The sequence below is a fragment of the Mytilus galloprovincialis genome, chromosome 10, assembly GCF_965363235.1.
Source record: "Mytilus galloprovincialis chromosome 10, xbMytGall1.hap1.1, whole genome shotgun sequence".
NCBI lineage: Eukaryota > Metazoa > Mollusca > Bivalvia > Mytilida > Mytilidae > Mytilus > Mytilus galloprovincialis.
This window is the reverse complement of record NC_134847.1, coordinates 44,761,082-44,783,534: the sequence shown is the minus strand read 5'-3', so window position 1 is coordinate 44,783,534 and position 22,453 is coordinate 44,761,082. Positions and strand designations below refer to the sequence as shown.

General features: G+C 32.6%; 2 long non-coding RNA genes across 2 annotated transcripts in view; one reads left to right on the top strand and one right to left on the bottom strand.

Annotated features, from left to right (window-relative positions):
- The first annotated feature begins 504 nt into the window (after nucleotides 1-504).
- On the top strand, nucleotides 505-13,981 carry LOC143047629 (uncharacterized). The gene is made up of 3 exons (XR_012969621.1): nucleotides 505-626; nucleotides 8,215-8,517; nucleotides 12,328-13,981. It is a non-coding gene; the product is annotated as an uncharacterized LOC143047629 (long non-coding RNA).
- Nucleotides 13,982-16,205: 2,224 nt separating this feature from the next.
- Nucleotides 16,206-22,453, bottom strand: part of LOC143047628 (uncharacterized) — a 37,845-nt gene continuing 31,597 nt past the window's right edge. Inside the window, exon 2 of the long non-coding RNA XR_012969620.1 lies at nucleotides 16,206-21,708. This is a non-coding gene — a long non-coding RNA (uncharacterized LOC143047628). The remainder of the gene's footprint in view (nucleotides 21,709-22,453) is intronic.

Below are 22,453 nucleotides of genomic sequence, written 5' to 3'. Positions count from 1 at the left end.
ATAAGGTAAAAGTCCAAGTCCACCTTTCCTTGCCTTTATTTTGAAAATCAAATATCTCTTGAGGAAGTTCCATTACCGATCAATATTTTCAGATTAGTTTCTTCCTTTGCTAATGTTCGCCTGGCTGATAACATCATTTTTAAATTTTATTTTTGTTCACTTAAGTTGAAACTTTTTAGGTATGAATTAATATGCTATGAAAGTACAGGTATACATTCCCTAATGCGTAAACACTACATGTTTGTCCATTTCAAATACAGATTCGATGTTACGGATTCGATATATTTTTCAACAAATCCTATTTTTCCGCTTAATATGAAATTAATCAAAATGATCATTAATTTAAGACGCGCAAACACACACTAGTATTGATCATTTGTGTAACAGAGATATTGATCATTTGTGTAGCAGAGTGTTATATAATTGATTTTTGCGTATTAGTTTTAAATATAGGTTTTCAAACAAAAGACGTGTACTTTATTCATAGGAATCAGTTATTTAAATTATAAAGACTAATGTTAATGCGTCATAAAGAAACAAAGGAATTTCGAAGTCAACGTCGGAAGTTTGGCAGTTGATATAAGCGTCCATTATTTTGCAAAGAATGGAGTAAGCGGGCGGCATTGGTAAGTTGAACTTATATACGATCAACCTTCCTCAATTTAAATATGTTTCAATAAGATATCCGAAAACGTTATATCAATAGTTCAATTATAATGATTTACTAACAATCTAACAAAACAAAATTATTTGGATAGATATATATTAAACTCAATGAGGGTTACCAGCTGGGTCGATGCCACTGCTGGTGGAGATTTATTTCCCCGAGGTATTATCATTGATATGGTAATTTTTATAAATTAACTGGTTACAATTTTTTTTTATTTTTGAAATACTAAGGCTTTTCTTCCTCAGGCATAGATTATCTTAGCTGTTTTTGGCAAAACTTTTAGGAATTTTGGTTCTCAATGCTCTTCAACTTCGTACTTTATTTGGCTTATTTAACTTTTTTTATTCGAGCGTCGCTGATGAGTCTTTTGTAGACGAAACGCACGTCTGGCGTATATACAAAATTTAGTTCTGGTATCTATGATAAATTTATTTATTTCATTATGCTAATAAAACTTCAAACAAAAACCTTCAACTTCTACCTCCTGAAACACAACAATAGGAATTGCACGTCATATGATATTGACCTATACCCATGGCAATGTCCATGCTTCTTGTGATTTTTATATTTGTTTTGATGGAAACATTGCGTCTTCTGCTTTTTGATTTTATGTGTAATACCACAAAATCGTTTTACGTCAGATCCGGTTGGACGAAAAAGGGTCGAAAAAAATATTCCCTTAAATTTGATAGTAGTAGGATATTAATCCTACATTTCAGTGCAGTACACAAAATCTGAACCATAAACACATATCATGGGTGTTTCAAAGCAACAATATACATATATATATAAAGCTTTTCCCACTCCAAAACGCAAGCCAAAGCTTTCCTGTCCCTATGTCACGGAATAGCGAAACAGCACAGCAACATCAAAATCGACTGTTCGAATCATGACTCATTTAAGTCCGTGTTTCACTGCATCATACACATGCATCATGATTCTAGGTTCAACCTCTGCATGTGAACATGGTGCTTAACTTGAAACATCATCATGATGTGGATAACACAGAACATCCTGAGCATTTGTTGCTTTGAATGAAAACAAAAAAGTTATTTCTTATTTTAGTCATCTCTCAGAAAACTTTGCCACTTTTGGTTTGATTTCGTATTATGTCCTCACCCTAAGAAACACATTGAAACTGTAACATGAGTAGATGAAGTCTAGGATGCGTATGGTAGTTGTAGCAATTATAAATGCATAAAATGATCTTTTCCACCGCATGATGATGTTTCAAGTTAGGCACCACATTCACATTTAGAGGCTAACACTGGAATCATTGTGCATGTGATGCAGTGAAACACTGACTTAAACGAGTCATGATTCGAACAGTCGTTTCGAAAATGTCTGAATTTCTCCTGCAAAGAAATGTAGAACAATAATAGTTTGTTTCAATTTAGTTACTTATTCATGATCATGAGTTTGCACAAAGTTACAAGGTGGTATATTGTGAAATTTAAAATCAAAATGAATGTTTGCATCGCCGTTTGAATCTTGAATCTTTCAATATTGTCTTTGGTCAGTTGATGCAGCCATATTGCAAAATCAAAGTTATATACGGACCAAATCGTGAGAATTTTCTGGCGAAACGGTAAATTATTTAAAACACTCTGCATATATGTAAACATGCGATCTTTAAGTAGGATACAGATGATGTCAAAATGCTGTATGAAATAAATTGACTTACATTTGTATTTAATCTCGTTTAAAACAGTGTTGAAGCAGTTAATTAATTGCTAAATATTCATAGCATTAAAATGTTCTCCTTTCTGTATTTTAGAAGATTGCTTTACATGAGAAATTGGAAGTACAAGTATATATATATATTAAATAACAGAACTTAAAAAGTAGAAAAAAAGAAAAGTCCTTGTCCTTTTTTGAAACATAATCAAGTGAAAATTTGATGGGGAAAATACCTCTAGAGTCAACATATTATCAGTGGCACCGTTTTCTTACAAAATATGATAGATTTTAACAAGATGATCAAAATGATTCTTTGTTTAATGCATGAAAAAGCAATACAGGACCGTTTCCAATTAAGTTTTCATTTGCATCTATAAAAAAAAGAGCGAGCAGTCTTAATACATATAAGTTGTATATCTACAACCATTCATCATATATATCATATAACTATCTTAGTCAATACAGAAAATTATCAAACCCATACTAAACCTAACATGATTCGAGTAAAAAGTTTGTATAACAGTGTTTCATTTCGTTATTGCAGTAATTCCTATTCAACGATATTGTCTCTGTATTTTATATTTTATATTTATATATTTATATATAACGATGAACCATACATGTATTAGGAACGTTGATGTTTTGATTTTGAATAACTTTATAATAAGTCAGTATAACGAGAACATTTCACAACTTATAGATTAAATTATGGTTGTGCAGATACTGGATGCTTTCATTACTGTTTCGCTATTGCGTAACATGAGGGAAAATGAACCATGACTTGTGTTTGGAAGGGCAAAAAGCTTTGGATAAACATCTGTCCATGACCATTTAAATGAGTGATCACACATACATCCTGTAATTGATGCCTTTACCGGTTGTGAAACGGTTCTCTGTTTGTTTGAAAGGAAAAAAAAGACTGCGTTGGAGACATTAATGGCCTTTGAGGATGTTACTTTAACATAAAGAATGATGACTGATCAGCCTCAATCCCCGTGGCTTTAATGTAAGGTGGCACAAACTTATCAGATGGTGCTAACAAAGCAAGAAAAGTTTGAAAATTAGAATAATTATTTATATTTCTATGTCCGCCATATTAGATATTACCGGAAAGAGATGTTTTAAAAACGTATGTCCTATACATTGAATCAAAGGGAAGCACCAAAGAAAAGTTCATGAAAAATACAATTATAGCAGCAATACGTTAAAACACATGTTTACCCTCCCCCAAAAAATAAGCTTATTTTAGTACAATGTCCGCCATATTGGATTTTACCGGAACTATGGTTTATGAAAACATCTAATCTTTGAAATGTATTTAAAAGTAGTACATAGCAAAAGTTTGTACAAAATATTATGATAGTAGCATGATAATATCACATTTTCACATACTAACCTTCGATATTGGGCTGATTTAAATATGATGTCCGCAATTTTGAATTTTACCGGGAGTGAGACATTTTTTTCAAATGCCTTCCTATATAAATTAATCGAGTAATAGTTGAGAAAGGTCTATACTAAATTTCATGCTTGCAGCAGTATATGCACAATTAGTCTGAAATATGTTTGTAGCCGCTGGACTTATAGAAATGCTATACGTAAGCGTAACCACCAAAACATGCATCTATAAAAATTTCACATTTCGGAATATGAAACAATCGTTAAACTACAACGCAAATGAATACAGACAACATACTTAAGCTGTTGTCTACTCTATGGTCGGTTTGTTGTCTTTTTGACACATTCCCAATTTCCATTTTTTCAATTTTATGTATCAAAACATCTTAGAAAGTGAAAAACATATTATCAATTAACTGACACACCGACACGTGAAATTGGTCAACCTGGTGCTTTCTATGTTTTGATTGTGTACTATTATATCTTTGTTTGTCTTTTTCTGTGTTAGCCATGGCGTTGTCAGTTTATTTTCGATCTATGAGTCTGACTGTCCCTCTTGTATCTTTAGCCCTTCTTTCAGGACAGCTGTATTGCTTAACTAGAATTAAGAGTAAAAATGACAACCTACTGAATTTTATGACAAGCTACTGACAGAAATGAATTAGCTGCAAGTCAACAGTCTGATCAATGCTAATTTTGTTATAACAAATTATTTGAAATATAACATAAACATTTTGGTTCAGACTTTTCAGATAATGGTAGGATCCAACTCCAGCTCCACACCTTTAGTATCTATCGAAACGACGATATTGAGGGTATATACATGTAACTGTTATAAAATGGCTTGTTGACAATTGGAAAGTTGAAACCGTCCCGTTTGTCTTTGATTGTAGATTGAAGTCGTCCTTCTATGTCAATATTGTCTAAAACATCAAGATATAAAGCAGCCTTTTTTTCTGTATTCTCTTTAATCTCGAGTTCACTCAGATATTTATACACAGGAACATTTTCGTGATATTTAAAAACAAACTCATGCAAATCACATGTTAAATACACTTGTAATCACCTCAAACTAGTTTATACGTGCAAATCACACAAACTATTCTCACATGAAATTCACGTGAATTATAAAATAAAACTATTCGAATAACATTTAAATTTTTTAATTTAATTCAAATCTTCAAAAATAGCTTTCTTGTGTAAAGTTCCCATGAAAATTTGTATTTGACTTTCATGTAAAGCCTCCTTTGAGGTTAAATTGATGTGAATTTCTTTTTGACGTGACATTCATATTAAATTTACGTGAACACATTTGTCTGTGTATCATAGTAGAGAAAGTTCACATTGGAAGATAAGCCTTTTAGTTACAGGACATCCCTAATATATCTGAAAGTTACGTTAAAAAGTTGGTAAAATGTCCTATTATTTTGTTTTCGAAAAGGTTCTGAGGGAATTCTGATTCCTACGAAAGCAAAACAAATCGTGACCCGGTAATTGCATATAATTTCAAAAGTTAATTTGGAAAGACCTTGCATTGACCCCTCTTTATCTGTATCTTTATATCATTGCGTCATATAATGTCGTTATTCAAAACTAATAATAGTTTATGTTAAAGACACGAAACAATCTCTTTAAACACGTAATTTATTTAACAAAAAAAAAAATCTGACCTAAATTGAACAAAAAAATACTGACGTCAATGGATATTTTTTTTATATATTTGATTGTATGGATAGACAAGAATTGGTAATATTTCGCACTTTAATTTTGTGTTGTACTATTAAGAAAATGAGCTGATGATGCCATTGCAAAATCTGTTTAATTTTATTTCATGAGTTTTTGATTTTTATTTATTTTGCGTCGAGCATCACTGATGAGACGATTTGGTTGAATCGCGTATCTGGTTCATTGAAAAGGTACCATAAATGATTTTAATTTACTAAATAATTAAAAACGAGAAGAGTATTTATGTAAACTTGTATCTGTCAGTGACTAACGTCATTAATGTCACTATTAACAAGTTTTCACCTTTGTAAAAAGTAAATGGGTAATAAGTACGTGGATAATACGCGTGGTGTTCGAATTTTCTTGTTTAATCTATATTTATTTATCCTCTCGATAATTATATATGTTTTTGATAAAGTCCTGTGGGAGTTCTGATTCCTACAAAAGCAAAACAAATCGGAAATTTAAGCCGGTATTGCCAATATATTACCACAGAACCTTTGAAATTAGATCTTTGATTAAAGTTTACCTTGACAAAAATATTTTGTCATCTGTAAATTAAAACATAACTAAATGTTTATTCTTTTCAAACGGGATAACTAAAAACACACTCACATTCATTTTTTGTATAGAACTTATCTCCTGACTATATATGTTGTGATATTACACTTTTGTTTCATATAAGGTTGAAGTTTGGTACCTATTAAAACATTTAAACCCACATCATTTGTTTGCACCTGTCCTAAGTCAGGAACCTGATATTCTGTGGTTGTCGTTTGTTGATATTGTTAATAAATGTTTCTCTTTTCTCGTTTTTAACATATATTAGACCGTTGGCTTTCTCTTTTAAATGGTTTTACACTAGTCATACTTGGGGCCCTTTATAGCTAAAGCCCCAGTCCCACTAGACCACGATCGCACCACGCTCACCGCGATCTTAAAAAAATTTAGATCGTGGTGAGGTCGCGGTATGAGCGGCATGAAAATGTTAATTTTCGTTGCTTTCACGATGCTACTACGTCCTCTCTACGCTTCTACAAAGATCCCGCTACGATTATACCACGTTCTCACCGCGCTTATTTTGCGACCTCACTACGCTTATCAAGATCTTTTTACGCTCTTCACGTTCTCACTACGACCATACCACGAGTTATCCGATTGCAACACGATCTTGCTGCGATTATAACACGTTCTTACCACGATTATACTACGTTCATAGCGCGATCTTACTACGTTCTCAGCAATAACGTCAACATCGTGTTCCATATCAATACAGTTCAATTCCTTCTGTTTCTGATTAAATCGTAGATTTCTCGGAAACAATACAGTCATGCCACCAAAATTTACCAGTACATGTGGGCATGGTGGTAGGAGTTGATGTAGAGGCAGAGGGAGCAACGTAACGAATCCTGATCAAGCAGAGATGTCGGACCGACCAATCCAACCTAAATAACAACCTATTGCTGGTCCATAAAGCTCAATGATGATATTTTAGTGAACGATAGCAGAGATGACATAGATATATCAATATATATAGGAAGATGTGGTATGAGTGCCAATGAGACAACTCTCCATCAAAGTAACAATTTATAAAAGTAAACCATTTTAGGCCAATATACCGCCTTCAACACGGAGCCTTGGCTCACATCAATCAGCACGTTATAAAGGACCCAAAATATTACTAGTGTTAAACCATTTAAACTGGAAAACCAACGGTCTAATCTATATAAAAACGAGAAGCATGGTTGAGCCGTTAGAGCAAATGAATAATTACATTCAAACAAACAAAATCTAGGGAGCTTTTTTTATATATTTATGTGAAAATGACAATGAGAATGATGGTCGTAGTGTGAACGTAGTCAGGTCGTAAGAAGAGCGTGATGAGGACGGCAAGGGCGTGCTGGAATCGTACTATGGTCATGAACATCGTTGTATAGTCGCAGTGGAAGCGTAGTTGGGTCGCAGTGAGAACGTGATGGTCGTAGTGGGGTCGTGATAACGTCGCTGTGCGATCGTAGCGTAGTCTCTTCGAATAGAATCACGCTTAAGCTACGCTCTCGCTACGATTGTACAGCGACCGTAACGATCTTACTACGATCTTAGTGCGCTCTCACTACGCTTCTACTACGACCTGATTTCGCCACGACCGCACCACGATTGTTTTGAACATGTTCAAAGTTGGCCACGCTCTTCACGATCTTGAAGACCTCACCACGACCGTGATACGACCTTACTGCGATCTACACGATCGCACTACGATCATCAACATTGCATTTTTTTCACAGATCGTAGTGCGATCGTGGCCTAGTGGGACTAGGGTATTACTGTTTTGTGTGAGACAAGACTCTGTGTTGAAGACCGGACTTTGACCTATAGTGGTTTACTGTAACAAATAATGACTTGGAGGGAGAGTTGTCCCATTGGCACTCATACCACATCTTCTTATATCTATGTCAACTTTTGAAATCTTATTTTACTAGGCTTAAAGATTCAACTGGATTTTAATGTTGATTTGTATGTACAGTGTTGGATACACCTTAAGCTTGTGAAATCATCTGTTTCTTGAATGTTCAGATTTTAATTGTAATTATATGTTTTTGACTAGAACTTTGACATCTAGAAAAAATACTTTACTAAATTGTTTTATCGAACAGTAATATCATACTTTTCGTAGATTTAAAGATGTGAATAAATTCATCATTAATTTGATCAATTGCATTATTTTGGGTTTTGTTTTGCAGCCACTTTAGGCGGGATTACAGAAATCAAGAAAAATAATCACGATGATTGTTTAGTATAGTCTGTGAAAAGTCCATGGAAGGTAGCAAGACATACATTCAATGTACCAATCTTGAGACCAATCATCACAAATAAAATGTCAAAAACGGAGTTAGAAGTGAGAATCAAACAGTTTGATATCAAGTTTAAAGCTAGTAAAGAGAAATGGAAAACACAAGGACAGTGGATACTAAACATTATATATCCTGACAAATCTTCAAACGAATATATGGAATACTTGCAAAACTGTACTGACTACAAAAATGGTAATTATTTTTTAACTATTGTTCATTAAACAAGTTAACAATGAAATACAATAGTCTGATAAGGTATAAGTGAAGGCTTTTCGAGGTTCTCATAGAGACATCAGTGGGTCTATTGTCGAATAATGTTTGAATTATTGTCGTGAAATCAAATTAAAAATTAATAAAAAAAAATATCAAAAACACTACTGTATTAATCATATAAAAAAATAACAATGAAGTTAGAAGTCTACTTATTTGTAAATATCGATCTTATTCCTTACAAACAGTTGTGCATTTCCGGGTGATATTCAATGAAATAGTCCATCAGATTGACAAATCTTCTACTGACAGGTCTTCAGAAATACAGTGAAAATCTTTACTCTCGTATAAATGTATCTGAATTGACCATGTGTTGATTTTAAAGACAAAGTCCGCATATTTCTAATCTCGATCTTTCTCTTAAATTATTTCACCAAACCTCTGATTTTTAACCTTTTATATCAAAAAGTTAAATAAAGAAAAATGAACTCCGATTAAAGCAGAAAACGGAAAGCCCCTAATTAAATGGCAACATTTTAAGCTCAAACAAATTAAATGAATAGATAACAACTGTAATATTTCTGACTTTGAACAGACATTTTCCTCATGTAGAAAATGGTGAATAAAACCTGGTTTTGAATATAGCTAAAGCTCTCAATTGTATGACAGTCGGATCAAATTTCATATATATTTCCAATGATTTGTGAACAAGACAAACAGGAAAAATAGGTAAAAATGTCATAAATAGGAATACCATAGCAACACGAACTCCACCAAAAACTAGGGGTGATCTCAGGTGCTCCGGAAGGGTATGCGAATCCTGCTCAACATGTGGCATTAATAGGTGAAATTGAAGAATCGGCTGAAGAAAATATTCCATAATGCTTTTTAATATGCGATTTGAAGCCAACGCTATCCATTACTGGCTATTGGATACCATACTGCATATTTCGTAAATAGTGAGAAAAAAAAGGCAATCAAACCACGTCTCATACTTATGTAAAGTATTATAGAATTTATTCAGAACCTTCTAAAAGACAAAAAGAAAAAGCACCTTGCGAAATTCTTTAATTTTACTTTTCGATATATTGATGATGTTTTATCGTTGAACAACCCATACTTCAGCCAATACTTACATCTCATATATCCCAGTGAACTTGAAATTAAGGATACTACTGATACTAGAAGGACTGCTTCATACCTTGATCTTTTCCTCAATATTGACGTAGATGGACGACTTCACACAAAAATCTATGATAAACGGGACGATTTCAACTTCCCAATTATCAATTTCCCATTTCTCAGCAGTAACATACCCTCTGCCCCTTCGTATGGTGTTTACATATCACAATTGATACGTTATTCACGTGCTTGTTCACACTATACGGACTTCATATACAGGAGTGTGCTCCTTACGCAGAAACTGCTCCAACAAAGTTATGAGGAGGACAGATTAAAATTGACACTCCGTAAATTTTATGGACACCATCACGAATTGGTTGATCCATATAATGTCTCTTTAACCAAACTAGCTAAGGACATTTTTACCACATGGTAGATTGTGGTTTGTCATTATGTCGTCTAATCTTTTAATTACCAAACGTGACTTATTCCCGATTGTGACCGTTTTCCTGAATGTGAATTCGCATTACTATAAGACGTGTTTCTGTACTTGTTTATCCCAAATTCATGTATTTAGTTTACATGTTTAATGTTATATTTGTAATTCTCATCAGATTTTGTCAAATGTGTTGACGTCTTCTTATTATATATTTAGGTATGACGTATAGAAAAATTAACCACCTCCTCTTTATTAATTATATTAAATTTTGTACGATTATTTACGTTTGAAGTTGGATTCATAACAAACTGGACATATATATATTACAGTTAATTGCTATTAATAAGTATTGCAATATGCATTTTGTTTAAATGAATTATCAGTATTTAGTTCTAAATCAATCCTAATTCTATCTCATTTTTGAATGATAGTTTTTCATATGTGACGTCATGCTGTTTCTAAATTTCATAAATTCAAATGTGGCATAACGTTTCTGCCTTTTCGCCATCGTATGTGACGTCACAATTTTTTTAATTACGTTGACGCTTGGACTGATTCGGATGTGTGTCTATTTTGTGATAAACTTGGGTTTAGTTTTCTGTAATTAGTTAATATTTCAGTTTCATTATGTATATCTCTTTCATATTCATTTGTTAACATTTACTGTTTGCAATAGCATTAAGTATTCTATATAATAAGGATGTTCTTATCCCGTGCATAAAAACAATGCCGTATTTGTCAAAACCTTTTCAACTTTTAATCTTCAGTGCTGTACAACTTTGTACCTTTTTCACGTTCGATCTTTTATATCTAGGCGTTATGTATTCAGGTTTAGTTTTCTGTAATTAGTTAATACTTTAGTTTCTTTGTGTATATCTCTTTCATATTCATTTGATAAAATTTACTGTTTGCAATAGCATGAATTGTTCTATATAGTAAGAATGTTCTTATCCCGGGCATAAAAACAATGCCGTATTTTGCGAAACCTTTTCAACTTTTGATCTTCAGTGCTGTACAACTTTGTACTTTTTTCACTTTCGATCTTTTATATCTGGGCGTCACTGGTGAGTCTTGTGTGGGCAAGGCGCGTTTTTGGCGTATTGAATTTTAAACCTGATACTTTTTGTTATCTATTAATCATGTTTTTCTGTGTCTAATATGTTCTCCTATTTATTTGTATTGTAGTCCTGTAATATTATGTTGTCATTTCAATGTTATATTTAACTTTGCCATTAAAGTGCGAGGTTTGGCATGCCTTAAAACCAGGTTCAACCCACCACTTTTATTCCCCTTTAAAAGTGTCCTGTACCAAGTCAGGAAGATGGTCATTGTTATATATTGTTCGTTTCTCTTTGTGTTGCATTTTAACGTTGAGTCGTTTGTGTTTTCTCTTATTTTTGAGATATTGAGATAAGACGTGGCACGGTACTTGTCTATCCCAAATTCATGTATTTGGTTTTCATGTTACATTTGTTATTCTCGTGGTGTTTTGTCTGATGATTGGTCTGTTTCTGTGTGTGTTGCGTTTCGATGTTGTGTCGTTGTTCTCCTCTTATATTTAATGCGTTTCGCTCGGTTTTGGTTTGTTACCCCGATTTTGTTTTTTGTCCATGGATTTATGAGTTTTGAACAGCGGTATACTACTGTTGCCTTTATTTATAGGTAAAATGTAAAATCACAAAAATACCGACCTCCGAGGAAAATTCAATATGCTAATATGTTTATAAACAAAACCGTTCCTAGGTAACAAATGCGCTGATTTCCCTAAACTACATGTATAATCAGACAAATTTGAATCGAAATGTGTATGATTGAAATGGTGGCAAATGTAGTTTTAAAAAAAAAATCATACACGATTACAACATGTACAAACAACCCTAGGTTCATGTGCAGTAGTTTTACTCTCTTTTCAAAATACAAATCAAATTCATAATAGCTTGATAAACGCGATTGTAAACCTGACATAAGCTTTTTGATAAATACGATTTGAAAATAATACCAAAAAAACTAAACTGTCAACTTCACTTATATATAGTAATGCAAATTATTATTGGGGGAAAATGATTTAATTTACCGTATACAATTTAATATATAATATATGAATGAAAGTATGAGTTTAATTTAACAATAGATAAGGCAATAAAAAAGAACTAAGAGGTAGCTTCAGTTCAAAAATGTTGATACAAACGTCAATACAGTTCATGAGTAAATGTATCTTTTCATATTTATAGGTTACTTGACCTGGCCGGGAAATGATTTTGAGGTAAACAACTTATTCGAGTACCTTATACTTTCAATTGGTACTGAAATAAAAATACGTACTAGACAACGACTATTTAGAATTAAGGACAGCATAGAAAGTATGATTGATCCTGTTATACCATGTGTCTCAAGTGGAAGTTTGGCAGAAGGAATAGATTTACAAGGCAGTGATTTAGATTTAATGCAGATTATTAAAACAATAGACGTAATACAAGATGAAAGTGATATAACGTACCCATTGCAACGTACTACATTGGTCATGGAGGAGGATAATGATTATCCCGGTTTTGTTAGACTTAAATTAGTAGCACAAGTAGGTGAAAAATCTCCCTATTTAACGTCAGATCTTTCTGATGGTTCATATGTATCAACAAAGAGCTTTATTGATAATATCCGACAGTTTGGGCAGCATTTGCAATTAGATGAACACGGCCCATGTGTGTCAAACAAAATGCAGACTGTAGATCTTGTGTTCTGCTTTCAGAGTAACGGGTTTCCTACCTTCGAAAGTCGATCATGTCGATGGTCATCTCTTCCCAAAAATAAATGGCCATATAGAAACTTGATTAATAACGGATGCTTGATCGTTCCTAAAGGACCGAAGAACTTGTTATGGAGAAAATCGTTCTCTCTCCTAGAAAAGAAACTTGTACATTCATTCAATTACACCCAACTTCTATGCTACAATCTCCTCAAATTAACATTACAGCGTATCATTAGCACACATCCTAATGTCAAAGATTTATTGTGTTCATACTTCCTTAAGACGGCCATGTTCTGGGTCTCCGAAAAAGTGGATATTGAAACATTTAAATTATCAAAATTGTTTTACTGTTTTTCTCTCTGTTTTGAGAAATTAATATCATGGGTAGAACGTTGTTATTGTCCGAACTACTTTATTCCCGAGAACAATATGTTTCTAGGGAAAATATGTGACAGTAACAATAAAGATTTACTCAAAATACTGAAAAGCATGAAGTTTAATGGAATTGAAACCCTGGTCAATTATGCATTACCGTCTAACCAAACTTTGTTTGATTCATTACGGAAAATGAAGGAAGAATCATTTATTTCGATCGACTTTCTATTTTACAGACTTAACAAAATACCATGTGTAAGAAATATATCACATTGTGATAAATTACTAGAATTTATCGAATCCTTAGGAAAATCAGATTCGTGTATGTTTATCAAAGGTGTATGTAGTTTTTATTATGCACAAATCAGTCAATATGCCACACAACTACTACCACCACTACCACCACTAACTGAACTACGTCAACCACCATGTACATTAAACAAACTTTATCACCAGCATTTGAACAACGGTACTGAGACAGATGCTGTGTCTGGTTGGTTGTTATATGCATCCTTTTATTATGTGACTGGACAGTACGATGAATCACTCAAAACAATTGATCATGTTCTATCTAAATATAAAACTGATTTGATTTATTTAGGTCGTCATGTTTATGATGAAAACCATGTAGAACAATATAGGAAAAATGTAGATTCTGAAATGACATTAAATGAAAGGATGGCAGTAGCTATTGAAGCTGATGTTAGGTACTTAAAACACTCACCATTGGTTCCAAGAGAACTGCAGGATTTCGTTGAAAACAGAGATTTGTGTATGTACTCTATTGTTATGTGTTATTTTCTTAAAGCTTTTTGTTACACTCATCTTGGGGATGAATGCAAACTTAAGCAGGCTTTAGAGGATTTATGTACAAAAGGTAAAGAATATGATGACATGTACAATAATGAAATATCTGATGCTAATCCAAACCAGAATCATATATGTAATCTACCTATATTCGGATTACATGGTATGATGTGTCCAAAAGAAAATAAAGCACAAAAATAGAGTTTTGAGTAATATGTATTCTGTATACCAACTATTTTCGCAATTGACTCATTTTTGTGTCTTTTGTAAGAAGATATAACGCAATTACAGCATAAAAAGATCAAAACTTTCTTCATCCTATCTGTCGCTTTAAGTTAAGTGCTTTTAAATTTCTCGCTTGTGTGAATGGCAATTTGTTCATAACTGTAACGTGCCTGCTTAAATATGTTTTCAAATAAACGATAGACAGTCTATATAGCTATATCTTAAAGAAGAAGTAATTGTTTAAAAAAATCTTATTACAATTTAGTTCCTGTATAAAATAAATCTATTTGCAACTAACAACCAAAACAATCGCATATGACAACTGTATGAAATCGAAAAAGTATGTAATTGTATTGGGGTATATAAAATATATTTTCCATTACAAACATGGAGTATGTTATTTGATAAATGCAGATCTGATCCTCCGTTTGATCTTAAGGTAACAGGTACTATAGTACGTAAATGGATTGTCCGGCGATTTTTAAAAGAAATTGTATACACGTAGAACTTTTAAAAAGATAATGAAAAATCGAAAAATTTAAGTTGGTCACCGATCTAATGTTCGAGTTCCAGACATTTGAAAATGGTAAGGAAACAACATAAAGTACATAGACATAACGTCAAATTTAAACACAAAAAAAAGAAATTTCAAGCTTTACTTATTCTGGAGTTTAAACCAATCCTACGATTTTTCTATAAAAATCAAATGTTTTTAAGGTTAATTTTATTTTCCTTTCTTTTGACATATAATTTTCATGAGGTTACCGAACTCCCTTTTATATATTAGCCGTTGAAAGGCTTCTGCTGATGGGAAAAGAGAAAAAAAAGTCGCCGAAAGGATTACGCAACGTCAAAGCTTTATCAGCAGAATTGTAAAGACAACGACTGCTTCATTATATCTTAAAAAGTAAAAACACAAAAATACTGAACTCCTAGGAAAATTCAAAAAGGAAAATCCAAAATCAAAAGGCAAAATCAAAAGTCCAAACACATCAAACGAATGGATAACAACTGTCATATTCCTGACTTGGTACAGGCATTTTCTAATGTAGAAAATGGTGGATTGAACCTGGGTTTGTAGCTAGCTAAACCTCTCACTTGTATGACAGTCGCATCAAATTTCATTACATTGTCAACGATGCATGAACAAAACAAACATACTCAAAGAGTAAAAATGTCAAAAAATAGGGGTACAGCAGTCAATATTGTGTTATCATCTTAATATCACTATAAAAACAACAAATGTAACGAAGAAGCACAAAAAGGCATACATCAAATTTAACATAATCATATTGCTTTTCTTATACGACTTAATTTATCTATGTAAAGTCTACCCGTAAAGGATAGAAGGTTTTCAGTACTGGTGTAAAATTGCTCGTTTGAAATTCGCACAGGTAGACATAAAAATAATTTTGTCGTTCGATTGACGGCATACATAAATGCAGAGTCACGTAAAGTTGTTTGACTGTTCAAATGCGCTATAGAGCCTATTATCCTGTCTGAAAATAAAGATTGATTGATATCTATTATTGTTTTTTGCAGTGATTATACGAGATCCTATCTATTTATAACGTATTTCTTGAATGAGTAAAAACAATGTCAAAGGACATCTTTAAAAGAGTTACATATGTTTATAAACATATTTTACAGAAACAATAAAAGATCTGTCATTTAAATAGATTCTTAGAATGACGATTTACATTCAATGTTCACATTTTGGACTACAATATTGCTGCTTCGGAATAGGGGAGGCGAAATATACCGCGCAACGTAAAATTCAAACTTATAAGCCGAAACATACTGCCAATGGAAAAAACCGAAAAACAGCCAAAAGGCAACAAATAGTAAATTAATGGAGAAATGTGTCCATTGGACACAGATGATGCCCACGCTTACATATAATGTTATCAAGTGAATTAACTTATCTCAGATGGTGCCATTAAAACAAAATACATATATGGTTTGGCGATATCTGGCCACAGCTTTTATTCATAATATGATAGATTCATATAATATATAATATATATATATATAGATAGATAGACCATAGATGTATATGTAGATAGATCTATGGTCGGTTACCCGAAGATAATATGGCAACCAGATAGATAGATAGATAGATATATATGAAAATGTAAAGATGCACCGTGGGATACACTGGTGCTTTAAATTTAGAAAACACCGTGGGATACACAAGTGTAGTCTGTATTATCCAAAAACCTAAAATTTCATAGTTAACATTAAGATTCTATGCAGCGAATTCTGCCATTAACGGGATTATATTAATGATGCTCAAAGTTCATATAAAAGTCACTTTTCTCAACAGTAAACAAGTTAACATCATCAGTCAAATCTGTACCACCACTGTCACCGACACAAACCTGAAAAATAAATACAAAAGAGCAGTATCTTGTACAATAAAAAGGAGTGGGAGGGCGGGTTTTCAAGTTTACCGCTTACGAAATTTAAACAGCTTGCTTGCTGCGATGAAATTCTATAAAGGACTAAATGACGTCACAGAATAAAACGTCACTCATGTTGGGTAAATCTAAAACATGAAACACAATCCGTGAGTGGCCCCGGCGATAACTGAATTTAAGTCTATTAACTTAAATTCCATTATCTCAGATGGTGCCATTAAAACAAAATACATATATGGTTTGGCGATATCTGGCCACAGCTTTTATTCATAATATGATAGATTCATATAATATATAATATATATATATATAGATAGATAGACCATAGATGTATATGTAGATAGATCTATGGTCGGTTACCCGAAGATAATATGGCAACCAGATAGATAGATAGATAGATATATATGAAAATGTAAAGATGCACCGTGGGATACACTGGTGCTTTAAATTTAGAAAACACCGTGGGATACACAAGTGTAGTCTGTATTATCCAAAAACCTAAAATTTCATAGTTAACATTAAGATTCTATGCAGCGAATTCTGCCACATTGACGGAGGAAAACAGAGACTCTGTCAACCGCCATAAAAAGGGCGGTTCGCTGCAAAGCTGTGAACCAGATATGAGATAACTACAGATAGATAGATAGATAGATATTTTTATTTAATGTACAACTTTGTACATATATATGATCAATATTCTAGATAGATAGATATTTTTATTTAAAGTACAACTTGGTACATATATATGTTAAATAATCTAGATGATGTTTTGTGAACAACTGTTCAAAACATATTTACCTACACATATAAAAAAAACTTACCAAAACTACAGCAAACCATAAGATAGTTGATTGTATTTGTATATCATATATATTAAATAATCTAGATAGATAGATATTTTATTTAACGTACAACTTGGTACATATATATATTAAATAATCTAGATAGATAGATAGATATTTATTTAACGTACAACTTGGTACATATATATGATCAATATTCTAGATAGATAGATATTTTTATTTAAAGTACAACTTGGTACATATATATGTTAAATAATCTAGATGATGTTTTGTGAACAACTGTTCAAAACATATTTACCTACACATATAAAAAAAAACTTACCAAAACTACAGCAAACCATAAGATAGTTGAATGTATTTGTATATCATAAAATATTGTATATTATAGTATATCAACAAATAATATTAAAGATGTTTAAGAATTCATTTCATAAGCAGGTTAAGGGTGACAAGTGAAAAACATCCAGTTGAAAAATTTCTGGTCTGATCGAAAATCATAATATTTTATGTAGCAACCCTGACAGCTAATTATAAAGACAATAAATAGTTGTAAATTCTATAGCAGCACCGTCCATGTTTGCATTGGTCAAATTTGAGACCATCCTTACTTAAGAATGATGAACCTCACAATCCATCTGATCATGTTCTTCATCTCATTGTGCAAAGGCCCACTCTAGAACTACCTGTGTCATTACCTGCTACAAGTTTATTAAAATATGTTGGATCCTTATAGTTTCATTATATATTCTGAGTTAACTTTTTAACATGCGACAAATATGCCACCACAAAAATGCATTTCTGTGGCTAGACCTAAGTCAACCCCATCTGGAGGATGTCAGTCTGCTACAAAAACATACTTACTATTGAGGATTCTACTATTCAAACATCAAACATTAAAGCTAATAGGATCTCCTACAATTCTTGTACGGCAAATAGCTACATGGAAGTACATGTATAGTTACATAGTAATACGAATACAATTTAAAGCATAATAAATCAAGAAAAATAATAATTCTCTGTAAAACCCTGTAATTAAGTGTCAGTATTGGATCTCCAACCCTTTTAATAATCGTCCAAAAACAATTTGAAAGGACAGCTTCAAATACACTGAATTCATACCAAGTATAACCAACACAAGATAAGAAAATATTGCTAGACTTCAGCATGACTCTGGTTGTGGTAAATGTAAAGGCCTGGAGTGTTTAATACCTTCTTAAAAACTCAAACCTCAATTTTGACACATCATTAAATTACTAAAAAAATATCCAATCCTAGTAAATTAGTAATGTCACAATTTTTGTTGAGAGAGATACAAAATGTACAAGTAAGCAATACCTTAACCATTCATAAAGAGATAGGAAATGTATTCAATAAATCAACTAGAGAACCGAACTCATGAAAAAAGGAAAGACTGTCCTCTCTGATACATCTGTATGTACTGGGTGGTGTGGAACTTACAAATAAACGGTTACAAAAGGTCTGAAATAACAGTAATAAATTCACTTGGGGTAATAGCAGGATAAACATCTGCAGTTGGGACCAAGCATCTGAAGCAATCCCTCTAAAAACCAGAAATGGCTTCAGCCATAATGCAAAATTTGTACCAGATCAGTGCTAATGAATGTCACACTAAACTCTAATCTAAAATAAAAGTTCATACCAAACTTACATAGGCCAGAGGCCCCAGTTTTGGAACAGATACTAAAATGCCAAGGGGTTAAACAAGTTTTTAAGATCTCAACCAAATGAAGAAGAAACAAACGCACAGCAATACGCACAGTAAAAATCACACAGTTTAAAGAAGTCCAGTGGCGGATCCAGAACTTTTCCTAAAGGGGGGGGGGGGGCCGCTCCAGTCATGCTTCAATGATTCCCTATATAATCAACCAAATTTTTCCCACAAAAGGGGGGGCCCAGCAACCCCCCCCCCCCTGGAATCGCCTATGAAGTCACAGTCAAAAATCAGAATAGGTAACAAATCAAACAAAACAAAAATTGAAAATGACAATATTACATAAATCAACAACGGACTACTAACAGTTACCGACATGCCAGCTCCAGACCTCAATTTAACTGTTCGAAAAACTATGTCTTCAATATACGAAATATCTAGCACCATCCCGTCATGGGGGTTTAATATCATATCATCATAAAATATATTAGAGAAACATAACTCTTATCATACCTGCAACTGGTTTAAAAATAAAAGAGTTTAGTCCGATGCAAAGATGTGCAAGTGAATCAATATTGAAGCCAAAATAAGCCGTATATATGCAGGCAACAGTATCCCTACTTTATATAAGTTTGCTTTTATGTTTCGTTAGTTTTTGAGGTAAATGCTGACATTTGTCCGTTGTAAAGTGTAATACATGTACCATAAAAGATTGGATGGTCAATACCTGAATGTGTAAGATGTCTATGTAGAGGTGAAATTCTTATAATGTAAACGCCCATAAATACAAAGCAAGAATAACTGGATCAACTCAGGCAAACGGAAATTAAAAGAATGACTATGAGAACCCTATACTAGAGTCTAAATCCATGTACATGTAAGCAGAAACAAACATTTAGTATAACCACAGCAACCACTCTTTCTCTCTCTCGTCTTGGGTTTGAACCAGGTTGCCCAAAAAAACACTTATTTCCATTAAAGGACTAGGTGATTTGAACTTGAATATCACAAGAAGGCCTAGATTATGCAAAGTAAACACAAAAAAAAACAAAACACAAACAAGTGCTTAACAACATCTAGATACCCTCATAATTAAAAGCATAACATTTCAAATAGTCCCAGCGTTCATGCTAACTGAAATTCAACCTGTACTATAATTTTCATTAATAAATAACAACCATAATTTAGAATCAACTGTTGCCAAGCAACCAGTAGGGCCAATGATTTTATGCAAATGAAAAGTTCCTCATAATGCTTCCAGCCTAAAATAACAAACTGACACCTAAACATACAGCGTACGATACTCATAAATGCAAAGTTCCTCATAATGCTTCCAGCCTAAAATAACAAACTGACACCTAAACATACAGCGTACGATACTCATAAATGCAACTCTAGAATCTCCCAGGATGAAGATTACAATACATTCTAGTATATATATAAATTAAAGCTGAACATTGTCGACACCTAAATACTAACGATTTTTAACGGTGGAGCAGACTGCAAGACAAGCTGTAAATAATTACTTAGTTAGAACTAGATTTGCTAATATTACATGTACATACATGTATATATCCGTTTAACTGCGACGACAAATTTAAATTACACAAAACTTGTAAGTCTCATTTTAAAAGTTGGTTACAAGATAAAACCATTTGGCCCCTTTTTTCCCTTAATATATATATATATAAAAAAATCAATAATAATGAAAAGTTCCCACACACCTAAGACTGGTTGGTAGGGTTTGTGGCAAACAGAAATATTTGCAGTCTGTCCTAAAATGGTGATCAATAAATATAGACTTCTATAAATTTTGTGCTTTAAATTGTGGTACTTTATGCAGTACATGCATATCTGATTTTTAATATTCAGATTATTAAACAAGATAAATATTATAATGTTATATAAATCGGTAGCGTCCTCCATTCAAAATGTGATAATATATACCAAACAACATTTAAAAGTTTCACATGTAATATATTTATATAACAATTATATATAATTGTAACCTCATATTTACGAATGTTTTTTATTTCAAACACATGATGCAGCATCCCATCATGTTATGGCCATATAAATTTGTAAAAGTAACACATTCAGCAATATTTTATGGATTTTAAGTTTAGAAACTGAGATATAAACGTTGCACAAATCTTTTCAATCTAACCCATAAGATTAGAAAAAGTTGTCTTAATCTTTATAAATATGTTTGTTATATGTTGGAATCACATGTACATTTTGTACATGAGGGGTTTAACTTAAAAGTAAATACTGCTTTTAACTAGTAAATCTGACGATTACCTGATAAATTCTCAATTGGATCATACTAATGCAGAGCTCTAGGGGTTTGCATAAATAACGTCTGATGATGATCCAATGTACAAATGTATGTGACCAAAGGAGTTGAGTTAGTGGCGTGATGAGTCATGAATCCAGTCCAGTCTGGTGACCCATCTGTAAAAACTGGTGTGTCCTTGTTGTCTAAGTCTCTGGTCCAACTGTTACAACCCTTGGCCGTGTTCTGTGGCCAAGCAAGGTCTCTAACTGATCTTCCCAACATTGTGCTACAACTCAATAAAAAGTAAATATTAGTTCCACAATGCTACATAGCATTGACATAACAAAACCAAATGACTGTACAAAGAAACAATAACAATAAAAAATTATGTATACTTATGGTGTACCATTTGGTTCAAAAGGTATTTTTATCGATTAACCGGTACTATTATCGGTTAATCGCTATTTTTATCGGTTAACCGCTACTATTATGTCGGTTAACCGCTAATTTTATCGGTTAACCGCTACTTTTATGTCGGTTAACCGCTAATTTTATCGGTTAACCGCTGTTTTATCGGTTAATCGCTATTTTTATCGGTTAACCGCTATTTTTATAACATAATCAATTCTAATTTATAGTGTATTCACATAATAACTTATTATTTTAAATGAGTAAGTGATTGATTGACAAATTTTATCGCTCAACCTGTTAAAACAATAGTGTGGATTGTTTACGCCTCCCATATATCTAGTTTTGGCCAATCACTCCCACCCAAGTTATAGAATTGTTAATCGGCAAACGAACACACAAAATTTTAGTGTTGAACACGTAGCAATTCTATGTAGCACATTACACTTTATTGTATGCAACAATTTTTGTTTTATTTATTTTATTTTACACTTTTAATACAACAAAATATATTGGATTTCATGGACCAATTTTAAATAATTATGACGATGTTTTAAATTTAAATAGAGGTACTTGTATATACTCCACTCCTACAATATAAAGGTACAAATCTGTATAAATGA